Source organism: Typopeltis vanoorti, chromosome 7 (genome assembly GCF_054136105.1).
Source record: "Typopeltis vanoorti isolate ZY-2024b chromosome 7, IOZ_Tvanoo_1.0, whole genome shotgun sequence".
NCBI lineage: Eukaryota > Metazoa > Arthropoda > Arachnida > Uropygi > Thelyphonidae > Typopeltis > Typopeltis vanoorti.
In genome coordinates this window covers 39,484,406-39,503,538 of record NC_143555.1, presented here as the reverse complement: position 1 = coordinate 39,503,538, position 19,133 = coordinate 39,484,406, and positions in this window count along the sequence as shown.

The following is a 19,133-nucleotide window of genomic DNA, read 5'->3' as shown; positions in this document are numbered from 1 at the left end:
TTTTATATATAAAATTACAGTATGATCGAAAAAACTCAACAAGCGAGCTATGAAATCTGTTTTCCCTATATTAAATACATTAAAAAATTAGGAAGAGAGAATCAATTCAGCTCACTTGATGTGTTTTTTATTCGATCATACTATATTATATATTTTTAATAAAAATGAAAGGTTGTCATGAGAGAGGATGTCTCATGAAACAAGTTTAACCTCTGGCTTGTTAATAGACTGTGTCGTGCCCTCAAGACAAGAGTATAGTCTAACTATATCACGCAACCTTTAAAGGAGTTATATGATATTTGATCTCATCAAATATCAAAAGGAGTTGCTTGTTATAGTAATGATGGGATCAGGTTTAAAAGGAGTAAGTGACTGATCACTTACTATAAATAGTGAATTTTTATTAACCCGGTATCGGAAGAACAGGAAGAGATTTTTAAATAAACCTTCTAAAAGTTATACAAAATATAATTGTAAAAGCACATACTTAAACTACATCTGATCTGGCCACGTGACCCATGAGAGGCACATCAGACTTAATTATTGTCCGCGAAATTATGTTTGTCTAAAAAGTGTGTCACCAACATGAAAAGTTTGGAAAGCACTGGACCAACCATTTACGATACAACAATGAATTCCAATTTTTTCCCTCTTATTATTTTCCCAAATACTACCACACCTTGCATAATTCTGCAGATAACATTGATCTCTTTCTCGCAGTATATTCATACCGATTATAATTCCCTTAGGGTCGATATAAGCAAGTAGCAGACAACTTTCATTGTCAGCCAGAACACCTCGGCAATACACTTGATTAACAGTAAGACGACTCCGAAGGAAGCGACACTTAATAACTCCGTAACGACCTCACCTTCAAACAGCAGATGATCACTGCATGTATTTTGGCTATGGTGAACCACTTTCTTCCCCAAATATTCTTACCTCACCACATTTGGTTTTATTTAGCAGAAGTGCATGAAACAATGTGTTTCACACACAAGTATTATGCAACAATCGTGACATTGTTTTCATCTGTTTAATTGACAATGGGAATAATCTTAGAAACAGCTTTGATGACCCGGCACCCGATTGTTATATGGAATATTTTTTTTTCGCTTCATACAATATCCACTGGATCGTACATGAAAAGGAGGTATTTACATACGTCGGCAACTTCTCGCAGCACAAAATTATGAAATGGATCCCAATATGTTTTCTTTTAAATATTGTTATCTTAGTATTTTTAATATAACAATTAATGCTTGGATTCTATAATGTTATACTTTCAGATGAAGGACAGTTTTGGTTCGATTTTAATTCCCGAATTGAGGAAACTTCCTTCCCCTCACCGCTTCTTGGCCATCTTTCAGCAGTCCTCAGGTTAGTCGATTGGGCTCAGCAAGTAGGACTTTTTCCTCTTATGTACGCTCGTTTTCAATTCCGCAAATCAGAAAAATTGACTGTAGCTTTCACACAGTTTCATAGATACGTGTATTCGGTTCCGATGTCCTCACAATCATCGATGGCCCATAAGGCCTTTAATTTATCGATTTAATTATTTAAGTTTTAATTTTGATTCTAGTTAAAATAAGATTATTTTAACTAGAAGTTAAAATAAGCAACTTTATTTATAATTGACGCACCAAAAAAAAAGGGGGGGGAGATTAAGGAAAACAAGATCATTCTTGACAGTTCACACTGTAATGTTTCCATTAACTGATCTTATAATCACACAAATTCCTCACCCAATTTTTTTTATCCTATTTTCTGGATACATTAATGTATACCGTAGGCGAGCCAAGTACTAAAATATATCGCGAATTCCTCTGAAGACCAAATATTGTTCTGCGTTTCTACCTTACATATAAATTAGTGGGGTCAGATTGCCGGTTAAAATATCATCAGCTTATCAACGCAGTGAAGCAATAAGCATTTATGTGATGGAAGAATTTATGGTAAAAAAAGAATGAAAAACATAAAGGAGTCAGGTTTGTAAAAAAAAAAAAAAAAATAAATAAATAAAAGATTTCCTGAATACAGAAGCGAATATAAATGTCTCTCGCATTCCATTATTTCCCAGTTATTATTGAATTAATTCAGCTCATTTACAAGCTTTTTACATTCCGGAAGGGGTTAAGAAAAGTTTTGGGAATTTTGCCAACATTGAGTACTTCGTCTTGTCGGGGGTCAAGAGAAGAGTGTCTACCGCGGAGCTTATAAATTGCCTCCATGAGGTAACCACTGAACACAAAACGCATACATCACTCGAAGTTCATGGCCATGAAGAACATCTCGTTTCCTCTGAACGGAACTAACCCCGGAAATTTCTTTCTTTACAGTCCGCGGCTGTTATTTCGCATAAAATATAGTCGGAGGGTCTGCACGCAGCATGTTGGAAGGTTATTGCAAAGAAACATGCCATGGCCATGAAACATAACTCACTTCTTTTTTTTTTTATTGGAAATAGAACCCGTATTTAAATACGAATTTTCCCAATATTCCGATACAAGAGAAGCCAGTGTTCCCATTTAGTTGTTTTTACACGCAAGGCGATGAAATCGTCCAAATATTACTACGCTAATCTCGTGGGAATTTTAATGCCTTCGTCGTTTCGCCATTGACGGGAATTGATTCCCATCATTGACATGAACACCTGATTCAAATATTTTTCATTAACAGAGGACGAATTAGTCAGTCTTATACGGAGGTGAAAGAGCGTTTTCCTTCTAAAAACTGAGGTTTTACTCCCCGACAAAACAGCAAACCTACAAGAGAGACACCCCCCCCCCCACACACACAGACACAAAGTTTATAGAGATAATAAGCTAGCCGGGAACTCTCGCCATATGGTACATTAGCAACAAATTAATTCGAAGAAGCTGATCTTGTTATGATTTTGGTTTGTTTTTTTGTAAGTTCACTATTCTGGTTGACTGCTGCGTGTTTTAACACCGGTACACCTTGTGCTGTACTGATGGCAGGCAAAGAGTTCGTTGGGAGCCTCATGAAGCAATGAACCCAGCTTGCCTTGCAAACACAACTTAAAATTCTGGATCTGTTCAAGGTTCTGTCATGGTGTGGGGAATGTTGTGTTGGTACGAAACGGGTCCCGTGATATTGCTGGAAGGTCGAGTGTACTCCAAGGAATATCTGAACATCAAGCCTACAAGCCCATCCTGCAATGCTGACTTTTTATTCAGCAGATAAAAAAAGCTGAATAATTCTTGCATCGCGCAAGAATTGTTCAGCAGGGGTTCAGCGAGCATGAGAGCGACGTTCACAATCTTTCCTTTCCATCACAAACCGGATCTCAATCACATTGAGAATATATAGGACATGCTAGAAAAACAGATCGGGAAGCAAAGTCAGGAAAGTTCTCTTCCGTCAAATCTGAGCTAGTTAAAGGACTATCTGATGAAGTCCTAGTATTTTGTAGGACCTAGAAGCAATCCAACACCTTGTGCAATCTATGCCAAACTGCACATTTGCTGTAATTCAAGCTAGAGGAGGTCCAACACGGTATTAACTAAAAGTTCCTACTTCAGTGGCCTGTATGTGTAGCTACTTCAAAGGCGGTCTCATGCCCTCACTGTCAGATGAAAACACTAAATAATAAATGCTACTAATGACGAAATGAGCAACTCTCAGTGAATCAAAAATAATGCCGTTGAACAAATGAGATGATGTTAGTCATTTGAATTAAAAGACGAACAAAAATCACATTTTCTACATTTCGTCTGTTTGAGATGCATTAATACCATTACTTCTGAAAATTACCTCTCGAGTTTAAAAGAAAATTGGAGATATGTCACTATTTGGAAATTTGCAAATCGAATACTCAGTACGTGCTGAATGCCTTTAAAGGATGGATGCTACTAGGAAGAATCTGCCAAACATCGAGGCTTAGTTCTTAGTGATTTTAAGCAAAAAAAAAAAAAAAAGAGTTTATATCAACATGATAAAGGTATAGGCATTGTAAGGGGAGGGGAGGTAAGACTAAAATTGTCGGGTTAAACATTTGTTTCAGAATTAAAGTTACAAATTATTTTATAAAATTTTAAAACGTACTCACATCGGAACATCAATAAAAGCATTATAGAAGTTGTTCAAAATGTCTGCTTTCTTGCATTCAAATTTGTGCGCGTCTTAATAACGTCATCTCAAATCATTGGTTGATGATTTCGCGTTAGCGGTATCCCTGAGTCACATACGCAATTGCAAATAGAAGTCACCCGCAATTTATGGGTCGCTTTAGACAGACAATTTACCAGATTGCTTGTTGACGATAGCATTAGCTAAATAGCCCACGCAGTCGGTTTTCAGGGACCGTAACCTCCCTGATGTGAATACATATCATTCCCTTAAGTGCCGTAAGAGATTTCTACTTGAGTGATGACTTCGGTCAGAATTCATCGACCAAATCACCGCACTGCAATTTTGGAGGCATAAAAAACTACACCGAGTTGCCATTATATTAAAGTCGCATTTATATACAAAATACAGTACCAGCCGTTCAGTTTTCGCGTAGCGTTGCAAGAGCCAATTACAAATGACGTACTCAATTAACTACAGTGCTAATAACGTCGCGTTGAAACAAATCCATGTTGTATGTTTGTTTATATTACCCCATATAGGTTTGTGTGTGCGCGCGAGATATTTCAAGTGATCACCCACCCATGCGATTTTTTTTTTTTTAACCACAAAACGGGCATGAAAATACACGCTTCTGTCGGACATAATATACTGCAGATGATAAGGCTCCGTTTTGTGCATTAACTGTGACTATTATTTAGTCTTTCATTAGCTAGAAATAAAACGAATCAAGACGTGACCGCACCATGTCGCTGTCAGAAATGTTGGCAGAAGTATACACCTGGCTTTGAACACAAGATTTCCTAGTATTTCACTAAGACACGCAGGATTTTTCCAAATCAGGGATTGCTTTCGCTATTGTTTGTAATTAAAGGCAAATTAACTAAGGTATATAAGGCCAGTGTAATTATGACTTCATTGCGTGTGTTCTTCTGTCCGATATTGTGTTTTATGATATGAAAAACCAGCTTCCCGAAGAGAGGGACCCTTCCGGTCACTCAAATTTGAGTGACCAAATTTTTCATCTTTAATATCAGTGATATTTTGGAGGTTTTTAAAGCAGTTAAACCATTAATGGGACATTCTCATGGTAATGTGTTTTATTTTTCGTCTAGTTATTAGTCATATCCCGTGAAACTGCGAGTAGTAAATGGAGTGTGCATTTCCTTCTTTCTCTGTCTGCATTCGCGGACCTCCGCTGGAACGACGAAGTTTAATGCCAGAAATGTTACTAAAGGAAAAGAAGCTGCTTATGCATGCCTTGAGGATGAGGAGTAAAAGAGATTAAAAATAATAATAAATAAAATCCCTCGACTCAGAAACTCATACTTCACCTACTGTATGTAGTGCTTGTCAACTAGTTTGCCTTTTAATATTATATCGACTAAAATATTAGACGAATTTTTTATGGCACCTGAGCTATGATAACGTTTGTTAGACAGACATATTCCCCTAAATATAGTAATTTTATTACTGCAAACATTTTGAACTAGTCATCAGTGTATCAGCATAATCACAAGGAACGTTGATCCTGTTTACAGAGCTGAGCCACGTGTCGGATGCCACCTAGTGGGTGGTTACAAAAAATAAAGCTACGATTAACGCACAAATTCAAAATTAAGTGATTTGAAATAAAATTTTAATTAAATAATGTCATGACGCGCTTTATATTAAATTAAATGTAAAAAATTACATATAATATAAATAATAATTAAAATGGGGGAACACTACTGTTTGTCATTTATGAGGATGAGACCCTCCCAAATATTGGCAATGGAGAGAGTCATTCTGATATAAATTTGAGTGTTGTAGAAGTGCTTCAGCACACTCTTTAGATAACCGCTCAAATCCAAACTCGCACCTATGTAAAAGGAGAGCATTGGACCACAGGATATGGTATGGTGGTCAGTGTTCACTACATGCTGAGCAAGGCCAGATTTTTCAGGTTTATTGTTGTTAATATAAGACTGGTGCTCTTGTAGTCGTCTTTAACAGAACATCCTGCTCGTCCAAAGTACGAGTGAGGGCACTCACATTGAACTTGGTAAACACCAGAGGGAGAGAGAGAGGGGGGAGCTGTTTATCTTTCGTGAATGGCAACCAAGAGGAGATTTTGCTGAGGGAAAATTTTTTTCAGGATCTTATTAGACGATTAGACGATTGCTAATATCCACCAGCTGCGTCCCCACTTGAATTAAACGTCCTATGCAGACATCGATGGAAGTTACGTCACAGGGTACGCCGTTCCCCTACCTGAAATATTCCACCTATCCACCCACTCACAGCCAAAAAAATACGCATGTGTGCGTCTCCGGAAGTGACGCCTGTTTCGTCTGAAAATACCCCCCCACCTGGTCTTCACTTGGAGCAAAATACCTCCACCCAACTTTCAAACACCTCCATCCTCCGGTTTTCACTAAACACATACCTACCACCTGAAGTATTCACCCACCCTCACCGAAACCGCGTAAAATACAATACTATACATTCCTTCATCCACAAACGGCCGACACACACACGCATGCTATCCTGATGACGCCACACCTATCATTAAAAAAAAAAAAAAAAAACTCATTCCTAACATAACACGAACAGATATAATAACACTTGCAAACCATTCATCGCAAACAAGAGCTCGATAAAAATATTACAATCAAGTAACTTTCAAAACCAAAACCACAAGAATTACGAAAAAATATTACCCGCTGAAAGGGAAAAAAATGGAGAAACACTACTGCTTGCTATTTATGAAGATGAGATTCTTCCAAATAATGATTTAATATCGTTCCGCCTGCAAGGTCACGTGAGTCCGTTACGTATCGGAGACAGGGCTACTCTTGTAAATTCAGACCAATACGTATAAGAAGCGCAATGTTTGCCGAACTTCTGACTAATACTCAATTTACGTTGATTATCTGTCAGTCCACCCAGACTTGAGAATAGACTAGTCCATATTTGAAATTTTCATTGTTGAGTATCGCAATCCCAACCACGTCATTGTTGCACAGTTTTATGAAAAGGAAACTAATTAGCTCATTTTTCTTTCACTGAAGGCGTCAAATACGCCAAAGAAAAATTCAATTGTGTTATTCTTAAAATCTATTAATAGAAATAGCAAGAAACTATCGGCAAAGGCATAACATAAAATATCAGTTCTCCTCCTCCTACCCCCCCCCTTATTATCCTGTCGTAATATTTATTATTTCGTTGTGCTGAGATACCTTAAGCTTACTTTGTCTGAACTGTGTGTGTCTGTGTGTCCGGGGGGGGGGGGGTGCATGCATTCGGTGTTTCAATTTTTTAATTTTTCGTAGTCTTTTGAATTATTTGCACAAATAAGATATATCATAATAAAATACGACCAATATATATATATATTCACCTACCACAAATATTCACCAACATTTCCGTTTTAAGAGCCGTTGATATGCAAGTGCAGTCACAAAAAACATGGGAGTGGAGGGAAAACAAATTGTCTTCAGCCAAGTTCGTTTAATCAACCTTAAAGTGGATTGAGATAAGTCTACATTAAGATTACCTATTAGTTTCGGAGATTAGTTGCAGAACCAAAGACTTATGATAAACCGCACGTGCGCGCGATCGCGCGCGCGCGCGCACACACACACACACAGAGGAAACATTTTCTATAAACCAGCTTCAAAAACCATTCCACTGACGATCTTCACCTAAAACTTGTGAGGGGTGAAAAAAAACAATGAACTCTCACTTGTAAGACACGTGATGGATTGCCGACCAATCAAATTTGCTAAAAACCCTAATAGACAAAATAATTTACTTTCTATAAACTTTTAGTAATATTTCTTGAAGAAATATAAAATACAAGGATTTCTTAACCAAGTGCAGTAAAATGAGTAATCTCTTTAAAAAAAATACAAAAATGGAGACATTGAGCAGACTAACTCGTGAAGGAGTTACTAACTCAGCTAGTAAATGTAACAAATATCTCAGAACCGGTCCAGACACTCAGAAACCTGCCAGTTTTATTCAATGAGCATTTAAAATTTTATCGTCTAAAAATGTTTACAAAAAAGGCCACTTGCTATTTCTTCATTACATCACACACTTCACGTCTTGTAACTTGCTACAGGCATGCAAATACTCTTGTTTTCAAAAAATCTCCAGAATCAAATCATCTACTATGCACCTACACATACACAAAATTCTGCGAAGAAAGAGTGGTCCGCTCACTCATACTTAGAAAATACTTCAATGGGAATAACTTCACTATTTCTCCAAACAAGAGGAAATGTAGATCCACTTCCACACTCACTACAACAATAGGTTTTAAAAAGATAACTTCTGATTCTGAGGGAGTTCAAATATCTTGTTGAAAGCAAACCTTTTAAGAAGCATATCATCTAAGGATCTAATTCAGTATAAAACTTTAAGAAGCAGCAAAGTCTAAAAGCTATTAAAGATTCGTATCAAACTGGTGTTTGATATAAACCTTTAAGTGCCTGAAATTGTTTAAGGATCCGTTTTTAGCAATTATAAATAACTAACTTTCTGGTTCTTAAAAGTTTGTTTGACTAAAAACAAGCAAGAACGTTTTTGAGAATCTATTTTGTTGGATATCCTTGAAAGCTCGCTGAAAATTCTTAGCACAGTCTTTTTAAGAATTTTTAATATTTATAAGTATGCAATGAAAAACGTATGTAATGCAGTTTAGAACTTCGAATATGATTTCTAACGTATATACAGTATATTTCTCTTGATCTCCTTAATTTAAATCTGATGCTTCAACAGAAAAATATTAGTAGAAGTTCTGAATATGAAGTACCTTAGCAGGTGGTCTTCAGATTGTTATTTTAAATGAGTCAAGGACGAATTTGCAGAGCTGCTTTTAGTCCTTTGTTCCATTGGATTTCCATGCAAGCGGGGGTTTGTTAAGCAAACTACTGTCTGTTTTTCCAGTTAATTCTTCCGCTTCAAAAGTAATGCGTCTCAGTTGATGTTACCAACAAATCTTTGGGTATTAAGTATTACGGAACAGCGTTTCACAAGCGGCTTTCAAATAACTCCCTTATCTTCATTCACTGCTAAATCACGGCTAAGATTAATGCACACTCCGCTGAGTCCTTGATGAATAAATGCACCAGCTGACACAGCTGGTGCATTTATTCCCCTGCTTAAAGAGGTCGCTGCCGTAGCTTCGTGTTCAATTTTGGTTTATTTAATTCACTTATAGCGCTGAAGTTTTCCATCCTGTTGAATCAACTGAACGTGCAAATTACTGATCCTGGCACCTTGTCTGCTCTCCAGAAGAAAATATTTTTCAGTAAATTTCATTATTGAACTAAACCTATTAGATGGGGTAGCAAATACAATTAAACCTCGCATCGATGGGAGGGAATCTCACTTGCTAATATATTGCACCGATGAAGATATGGAAATTCAATTTACAATAGTGGCATTTAGTAAAGAACAAAATATAAATTCTATTTCGTAATGATATATCATAAGACTATTTATTCAATGTAAATTGTAATGCCTCCCACAATTTATATCCAGCTTGTGAGTTTGTGACGCCACTGCTCAAGTTCATGAGAGACATGACACTGCATTTCTCTAAATCTATTAATATTTTATATGAATTTTCACCCATAAAAGGTTATAAAGCTATATCACATTGTGGATAGGTTAAGATTTACATAATTCATAATCCAGAAATTTTGGTCTAGAGGCTAGACTTTATAGATCAAAGTTTCTGGTAAATGGCAATGCATTGCGAAAGCGAAATTGAACCACCAAATAATGGTGAATGACCTCGGTTTTGCTCGAAGAGGATTAAGAATTTCTCTGCCAACCGTTGAGTCAGGCAGACTCAGTTAAAGATGACATTTACAAATCGTTATACACACTACGAGATACTTAAGTTACTTGTTTAATACACCTTTCGTCCTATAGGAAATACGTTCTGCTCCATGATAATAACAAAATTTAGGTCGAATCCAGTGGAATAGTTTTCAAAGTGTTTATTCGTTATCTATTATTTTGCAATTTGACACGGACTTTCACATTTCCGTTAAACAGGCTGTGCTAATAATGGTGACGCTAACTTCATCCCAGTTTAACAACTGTCGGCATCATTCAGATAGTCAATAATGGCAGATTCGCGTCTGCTGAATAAAGCAAAGGTATCGACAGAAAGGTTATGTAATAACAGAGGAGCAAACTGGTCGCCAACTGAAACTATTGGTTTTCATCACCAATCAGTTATAAATAACTAATTCAAAATTCAGCTCCGATAATAAACGGGAGAAACGATGCCACATACCATTGTTCGCCTATGCTTAATACTCTACCTCCTGGACAATGAAAACAAACCACAGGTGGAAAAAAAAAAAAGCTTCTAGCGACTTCTACAGGCGACTTTCTTTAGAAAGCTAAACTTCATTATTATAGACCAGGGATGTGAAATATCTCAGAGTGTGAATGGAGGAATGCAGATATCTGCAAGTGTGAAGAAGAAAATACGATAATGAAAATTACTGAATTGTTTATATTAATGACAAACTAACAAGACTGGAAGTCACTCGTAATCCAGCACATCGAAAAAAAATATATACACACATCGAGCTATTGATGCTTCAGCCAATCATTGTTAAATCATTGTGGGTTTTTTATTATTATTAACAGAAAGATGAATTTTTACCTCGCTTTAAAGAAAACTTGGCTACTTCTAACTAGAATCCCTACCATTCCAGTGATTTTATACATGTTTAATCCCTTCTACTTGGCAACTTACCATATTAAATCGCAAAAACTAACGATGATTCTTCAGGGTTAATCACATGCTCAGTGTGGGGTAGAGGGCAACTTTGCCATGTTAAACATGCAACGAGGAAAATAAAATTCTCCAAAAAAAAAGAAAACAAAAGAAAATCGAAACTCAAATACTAACCACGAAAATGATAATAATACTCTAAACTTTAGGTGTAGCGTTTAAAACAAACAGTATTTAATCGTTGAAAATACACGATGTTTGATTATATGCACAAAGCAATTGTTCCCGCAAGGAAGTTTAAATCAATGCACTAATTAAATTAGTGCAGAGAAAATCCAGTAGCTTTCATATTAAAGTATGGAAATAACTCGATATGATTACAATATTGAAATAAGAGAAGAAATCTCTATTAAATGAAATAGGGAACAACTAACACATTAAGAATTGAATTGAAGCAAGGTTTCTAGCAGTATTAATAATATTAATGGGCAAAATAGTAATACATCATTTTGCACCTTTTATATGAATACATGAGTTCTACCACCAAATGTTCTCTTATTATATCCGCGAAAGAAAGCGTGTTTTCCGTTAACTGAGACATTTTGATTCGAAGTCAGCAGTTCGATATCTTAGTTGCAACATCTCTAAGCAGTTTTGTATGTATTTGAGAAAGAATGACAAAAAAGCTGCCACGAGACAATCTCCAAAGAGCCGAGTGGGGGGGGGGGATGAAAATAATTATCAGCAAAACGATAAAACTATTCAAAATAAGTACTGAAAGAGGTAAGATCGAGATATAACAAGCTCTACTTCGAGATTGTAAATGGTAGGCAAAGTTTTGCATGAATTTCAAAAAAACTTCTGTATTGAACAACAAAAGCTGAGTCATGTGAAACAACCAACTTTAAGGGTATCCCCTAAGAAATTGTCAAAATATCTCAACAGCGACATTCGCCTATTTTACGAAAGCACACCGAACTTCGCACTCAAGCGACAGCAGGTGCAGAAATGCACATGCTCGAGCAGAAACAGCATCTGCACACATACACACTTTCTCCTTGATACGGAGTCACGGGCCAGTCACTGTTTCAGTTTCACGCCATTTGTCACCATCCCGTCTATCTTTGCTTATTCTTGCTTACTTAGCGCGTGCATTCACAGTTGAGGGTTCGCTAACACAGCTGACTTATGACATAGGCATTTTTTTTCATTAGGTGCCACAGAAGAGATGACAACACATTCCTCCTCTTTACGAAAAACATACCATTCTGGAAAACCGACGCCAATTACAAGTCCGCCACTTCGCAGTGCGCATTCGGAAACCGTGTTCAATTTACATTTGATTTCGTTCTTCGTATGTTGTTTTTTTTTTTATCAATATTCATATATATATATATGAATATGTGTATATATATATATATATATATATACACACACACACACACACACACTAGGGGGAGCCCCCCCCCCGAGTTTCAGACTGGTATGTTGGCTCTCTTTGAATTGTGATGACTCGAAAGGGGGGGTGTCTCCCCCCGCCTACGGCGCCCAATCCCCCGATTTCCGGACTCGTAGACCGGTTCTCCTTAAATTCTGATGACTCGAGGGGAGGGGTTTCCACTCCATGCCCTCCCCATTCGAGATTTCGCATTCTTCAATTTAAAAACAAAAAAAAATTATGGCTGCCGAGATTAGGACGTGGAGATGAAATCGCGATACAAATGCTGATTTAAGAAAGAAAGAAAGCACTTAAAAGATATTAAGTTGGTCATTTCTGAAAATCGTTACGATTTCATTGAACACATACAGTCATTCATTGCTTCCGCTGAATTTAATTTTATGAACAGCGTTGCATATTTCTTCAAACAGAACGATAATTGACGTCCGAAGACGATAGTTGACTTCATCAGGTACGTTCAGACAAAATGGGACGCTGTTTTAGGAGTTGGTTAGTGTTATGATATTTAATATACCGGTGGCATACACGATTGACTGCAGATGTTATATGAACTGCTGCTGCTGTATATGATCAGATATTAAAAGAAAAGCAATTATTGTTTTTTTTTTTTTAAATTGTTCTTTTTGAATAGCTGAGGAAAGAAAACAGAGTCGGTTTAGGCAGCAGTCGGAGAGACTAGATTTCAGCGCCTTACTGAAGAATGATTCAGAGTATAAAAGTGTTGAAATGATACGGGGGGGGGTAATTCTAAAGCGAGATTTTTAAGTACATTTTGGATGATATCATTATGATTACATTGCTTTATGATCTAGGCTATTCAAGATTCCCTTGATGTTAATTTTCAGTGAGAGTACCATATTGTAACGGTTTTAATATGGCTCAGGTAATTTGTGTTAGTCAATGTATAAAGAGAAAAATTGAAGAAGTAAGTTTTATCTTTAGGTGATGCTTAAAGGTAGTTTCATCACGATGAGAAAAATGGAAGTAGAGTTGGGCAGAGGATAAGTATCGTTTATCTGGGAAAACAGATGGATGTCACAGGATGAGGCTGGGAAACTTAAGATGGAGAAGGTAAAAAAAAAATCATACGATTTCTGAATTGACATTCTGGCAAGGAATATTACATAACACTCCAACAGTATTACTGATTTATTCTTGCAAGTTTTTATCTCGGAACTGTTTTTTTTTTTTTTTAAACTGAGCTGTCCGGAATGCAAGATCAGGCTCTTGTGATATGCCATGTGCCACTTATTGTCTGTTGTTTATGGATGATCTATTATATATTCAGTTCCTGTTGGTAGATATGATGGTCATGGTGGTTCTGACAGCTCAATCAAGTCAAATTAAACCGTAAGTTCTTAACCGAAGAGAGAAGCAACTTTTACATGAATGTCGGAATATTTGCTATATTTTAGTAATTCGTTATCAATAATACATATTTAGAGTTTCATCAAGGGACACAAAAATTTGCTTAAATTCAATTATATTATAAATAATATAATTTAAGTTTAAATCTAGGTTAAGTCTGTAAAAGTAAAACGAAGGTTAGTTTATTATCACAGCAGTTCTTGATAACAATACTTGATATTGTTTTGTCAGAAACAATATAATCAGATTGTTCAGAAATACGCATGAGATCAATGAATGACAGTCTCAGATTGTTTGCTGTACAACAATGCGTGTATGGAAGTAACTCACAAACGAACAAATACATTCATCATTATTTTAAACGCATCGGTATCCGATTCATGCTGTCAAAATAGGAAAGAGATTTATCTGCATTTCTACGTCATTTTTCTTTTGCTAACATTAGTCACAACACCGTTCCGCGCAGTAACGCGGAACGATAGCCTATTTCTTACAGATGAACAAAATACACTTCCAACATGACAATACAGCGGAAATTCTAAAGACAAAATCCACAAGGAAACAAACAAAAACATTTTGTACACTGCCATTGAAATGTTTCTTTGTGAAGGGCCTAGATATGTTTTTGCCAAAGTATTGGAGAAAACTTGCTGGTATGGCTTCGCTTTGTCCGTAAACTTAACAGACGTGCCAAACCTGAATTCCTTACCGTCCGTTTTACGGGAGTATTGGATGCGACACTCGTGACAGATTATTTATTTAATATAATTTTTAAATAACATATTCACACAAGTAAAAGAAAATTAAATAATTTATTACTCCTATATATTTCGCTCAATACATGATGAGCTTCTTTCAGGGGGAAGGCAGAAGAACTGGTAACAATGTTGAAAATTTGAATACAAGAATGAATCATACAGCACTCGTATCATATCACGTGCCTCGGTCGCAGCTGTACAGTAGGAGGAAACACTATTATAGTTCAGAGACGTGGGATAGATGCATAATTACTTAATTTAAAGTTATTATAAACAGCTAACAGCAATTAAGTCCGATTAAAATTAGGCCGGTGGCGTAGCGCTTCACACTATTCAAAAAATAGACAATCACATTTAAACCTAATGTAGTATTGCATCTTGGCACTGGTCCAGTCAAATGTCGATGGTATGAGAAGCAAGGTCTGAACCTCGGGAAAAAAAAGAAAAAAATTTTTCTTATACTTTTAAATCGCTAATGAATTTCAATTTTACTTCGATCAGCAATTGAACCGGATTGTCAACTTAATAAACAGGAGAATTCCTCAAAAACTATTTTTTTTAATATGTCTATGCTAAATATTTGATTTACTCATGCTATATATGAAATAATTTGGATCTTCCCAGCGATAAACACAACATCGCTGAAATCACGATCAGCTGGATCATATCGTACTACAGCCAGTATGTACTACAGCCGAAATACTGACTTTCGAAGAATGATTGTATGAAGCAGAAACTAATTATTAAATAATAATTTAATCATTCAAATTAAATCGTTCGGAGTTAATTTAATTTGTTTTATATTATTTATTGTCAGGAGAGCTACAACTGTGTTCATAGCACAGTTTAGTAATGTCATGAGTATACATTTTCGTTAAGGCATTACTGAGACCTGGCCATCAGAGGCAGATACACCAACTGGTATCAAGAGTACGGTATGTTTAGGAAGAACAAGCAGGATAGGAAAGTAGGGGAAGGAAGGTGCTGCTAATGATATCGGATGATAGGAGTCTATTTAGGGTATAAAGCTATGGTTGTGATACTACTGTAGCAACAATTTTTCATGTGGCAGTGAGTTTGAAGTCATCTATTGTGAGCTGGAATTTAACGAGATCAAATATATATTGGAGGAGTGGAAGGGGGGGGGGAAGCGTAACACATAGCCTCTCCCACTCAAATGTCAACTTCACCTTCTCGTGGTCCATCCTGTTCTAAATGCACAAATAAGGCACTGGCGACCGAGTATAGGCAGTATAACCCTAACAGAGAATAAATGCTGTTAGATCTGCCTGTCCAGAGGCGTTAGATAGCAGCCCTACCACTGGACTTACCCAACGACAGGTTAGTAACCTGTCCTGGGGAAATTCAAAATACTTTCAAATCTCACCCAAAGAAAACCCGGACGGATTAACAGGGAAAAGACCACGCTTCAGGAAACGGTAAACGAAATTGGAAAAAGGAACACTTAATGAAGATTGCAACATAGAATGTGAGAAGCATTGCACACAAAGAAGAACTTGATAAACAACTAAACCAAGCTAACATAAAGATATGTATAGTAACAGGAACAAAGAAAAAACAAAAAGGTACAAAAGAAATAAACAACTATATACAAATCTACAGTGGGGGAAAAAAGAAGAGCAAAAGCAGGTATAATGAATATGGTACATAAATCCCTAAAGAACAATATTGTATATTACAACTATTTGAATGAAAGACTAATAGAAATTAGACTCAAGACATTAAGAGGTCACATAACAATAATTGGTGCATATGCACCAGAAGAGGGAAAAGAAGAAGACAGTAATATATTTTATGAAGAATTACAGAATGCCATAGATAAAACAAACAATACTGACTATTTACTGCTAGCAGGAGATTTAAATGTCAGAATAGGAAACAAAAAATACAAAACAAGTACAGGTAAATTTGGCGAAGATACATGTAATCAAAATGGCCGCAGGCTGCGCGATTTTGTCATTCATAATAATATGAGAATAATGAATTCGGTGTTTAAAAACAAGAAAATACATAAATATACTTGGTCAGTCAGAGGATACAAATCAGTAATTGACTACATTATCGCAAATTTTAAATTAGCGGAGTTAATTTTAGACGTAAGGGCATATCGAGGCTTTGAATTAAAATCTGATCATTATATGGTATCAGCAAAAATTCGATTTAAACCAAAGTGGCTAAACAGAACAGAACACATAAAAGTGAAAATTCTTACCAAGCTATATAATTTCTTCATTACAGGATCCTCAAGTTAGACTACAATATCAAAAATGCACAAACTTAAAAACAGAAACCACACATGAATCAACTGACAGAGAAGATGAATGGGAAATTTTCAAACAAATTCTCACAAAAGCAGCAACAGAAACCTTAGGAATAAAGCGCAAATGGATTAGAAAAATTAGACTACGAGACTGGAATAAAGAAATAGAAAATATAATAAAAACAAAAAAAAAGGACAGTTACCAGAAATTGCTAAATTCCAAAACAATAGAAGCAGAAATAGAGTATAAAAGAAATAGTGCAATTGCAAACTGCACTATTTACACTACGTGCAGGCGCAAACTTGACTTATTTGTCTGTTTGCTTACCTGGGAAATGGAGTAAAACCAGGTTTAAAATAGCTTGGCATCTTTAACATATATAACATATATTATACCTTTCTATATATATATCATCATCATCATCATACGTATCGAGGATTTAGGCCTTCTAAGGCCTTAGAAGTCATCGTTGAATCGTTTAAGAGGATTTTTTTTTTTCCCCTAATGACTTGTACTTTAAGGCTTGTTTTGGTAATCTTTCTGTTTTCATTCTTTGAACGTGTTCCATCCATTTATGTTTATATTTTTTAATTTTTTCTATTACTGGTTCTTGGTTTAATTCTTTCATAATATCTTCGTTTCTTTTGTGATCAAATAGGGTATACTTTGCAGTTTTTCTCATATATATATATATATATATACACACACAACTATAACAATCTGGAAACAGTTTAACCCATTTGGTATACAAATAATCCCACAAATGAAGATATATACACTACTATTTGCAGATAATCAAATAGTATTAGCTACATCAGAAGATGATTCACAAAGATCATTAAATGATACCTCAAAACAATATAATATGGCAATATCTAAAGAAAAAACAAAAATAATGGCATTCAAAATAAAAAGTCCAATGAGAAGTAAAATAGGTATAATAAAATATTAGAAAAAGTAAATACTTTCAGATACTTTGGATGTGATTTATCATACGAAGAAGAAGAAAAAGACATAGACACCAAAATACCAAACGTTGTCAAAGTAATGGCATAATAAATATTATACTTAAGCCATCCCTAGTACAAAAACACACTAGGATCAGACTATATAACGTCTTGTCAAAACAAACTCTACTATAAGGAAGCGAAACATGGACAATGAAAAGGAAAGATAAAAAACGAATTCAAAGAGCAGAAATGAAGTTTCTCAGAAAAACAGCTGGATATACCAAGTGGGACCGCAAAACAAATGAAGAAATCTTACAATCCATGAATATAAACCCAATTAATTACTCCATAAGACAGTATAAACAAAAATGGATAGAACGTTTAAATCGAATGGACAACAGCAGACTACCAAAAATATTATACAGATACAAAATGAGTGGAAAAAGAAGAATCGGAAGACCAAGAAAGAGGTAGCATGGGACCGGAACAGGCTACCTGGCCTAAAATCCCTGTTAGGAAGAAAAAGAAATATATGTTGTGATATGGCCACAGATCTAGTGGATCAAGCTGCTAGAGATGGTGAAATGTCTCGCCAAATAAACGAGATCAGAGCAAAACGAATAATCATCATGGGTGACTTTTATCTGTCAAGTTATCTACTTAATTTTCTGTCAAAAGAGTTTGACTGGCCAAAGAGTAATTCTTGACTTTATTATGTATTGCTTGGTCCAATTTAACTATTGACTTATTTGTCATTAGTTTTACGTGCAATTAGAATTTCGAAATAGAGCCTAATTAGCTTAGTTTGTATCGACGACACCATTTGGCATGGTTCGAATTTTCTTTAGAACGCAAGGATAAGTTTTTTTTTTCTTTTCATCTAAAGGTGAGTTCATCAGGTCTCATTGTCGAAGTTTTTCTTCTTGGAAACACAGTTTTTCCACTAAGTAAGCCAAGCAGCTTGCAGATTAACATAATACACGAATTCCCCTGCATTTGGCTGCTTTAGCTGTAATTTCAAGCAACAAATCGAAAGCCACTTTTACAAATAACTTGTAAATAATTGAGTTCATTTCTTGGCTGCCGTAATGGATCTAAACAGCATTCCGATACTGTAGTTTAGTTCACTTACACAATATTTCATTGAATCACAATTTTTATTTGGTTCATGTAGAAGAGCAGAATTCGGATGACAGGTAACAAGGCCTACTGAAAAACAGCATTTAATCTGGATACCCGACAATAAAACGCGTTATCATTTCATAAATGACTGTTGACTGATTGTTTGTTTAGAATGTATGAGTTCAACCTAAGAAAAGTTGTAAAACTACTGTAACATGAGTGGGCTTATATCAGATAATTCAGGATGCCTACTCTAAACACCGAACGAATCCTCTTCCAGACAGGTCAGACCTCGTATAAGTAGAGTGTGCCGGTTATATACACCGGACTATGAAATTCATTTGTCACTCAAAA